The sequence below is a fragment of the Microtus ochrogaster genome, linkage group LG2, assembly GCF_000317375.1.
Source record: "Microtus ochrogaster isolate Prairie Vole_2 linkage group LG2, MicOch1.0, whole genome shotgun sequence".
Lineage (NCBI taxonomy): Eukaryota > Metazoa > Chordata > Mammalia > Rodentia > Cricetidae > Microtus > Microtus ochrogaster.
This window is the reverse complement of record NC_022028.1, coordinates 4,257,152-4,257,950: the sequence shown is the minus strand read 5'-3', so window position 1 is coordinate 4,257,950 and position 799 is coordinate 4,257,152. Positions and strand designations below refer to the sequence as shown.

At 39.2% G+C, this 799-nt stretch overlaps 1 protein-coding gene across 2 annotated transcripts in view; it reads left to right on the top strand.

Moving 5' to 3' along the window:
- Window positions 1-799, top strand: part of Xpo5 (exportin 5) — a 40,225-nt gene that overhangs the window by 29,569 nt on the left and 9,857 nt on the right. The gene's annotated exons all lie outside the window — the stretch shown is intronic.

The following is a 799-nucleotide window of genomic DNA, read 5'->3' as shown; positions in this document are numbered from 1 at the left end:
TTCCTCCATCACTTCACTGTGAGACCAGCAGAATTAGGGATCCCTCCAGTTTTCGAATTTTAACAAGATAACGGGGAGTTTTTTTTATCCATTTTTTTATTAATTTTTGTTGAGCTCTACATTTTTCTCTGCTCCCCTCCCTGTCTATCCTCCTCCTTCAACCCTCCCCCAAGGTCCCTATTTTCCCAATTTATTCAGGAGATCTTGTCTTTTTCTACTCTATTTCCCATGAAGATTAGATCTATGTAAGTCTCTCTTAGAGTCCTTGTTGTTGTCTAAATTCTCTGGGATTGTGGATTGTAGGCTGGCTTTCTTTGCTCTATGTTTAAAAACCACTTATGAGTGAGTATTTGTGATAATTGTCTTTCTGTGTCTGGGTTACCTCACTCAAAATAATGTTTTCTAGCTCCATCCATTTTCCTGAAAAATTGAAGCTGTCGTTATTATTTTCTGCTGTGTAGTACTCCATTGTGTAAATGTACCACATTTTCCTCATCTATTTTTTGGTCAAGGGGCATTTAGGGTGTTTCAGTGTTCTGTCTGTGACAAACAGAGCTGCTATGAATGTAGTTTAGCACATGTCCTTGTGGTACGATTGAGCATCCTTCGGATATATACCCAAAAGTGTTATTACTGGATCTTGAGGAAGGTTGTTTCTTAATTTTCTGAGAAATCGCCATACTGATTTCCAAAGTGACTGTACATCCCACCAGCAATGCAGAAGTGTTCCCTTTACCCCACAACCTCTCCAGCATAAGTTGTCATCAGTGTTTTTGATCTTGGCCATTCTTACAGGTGT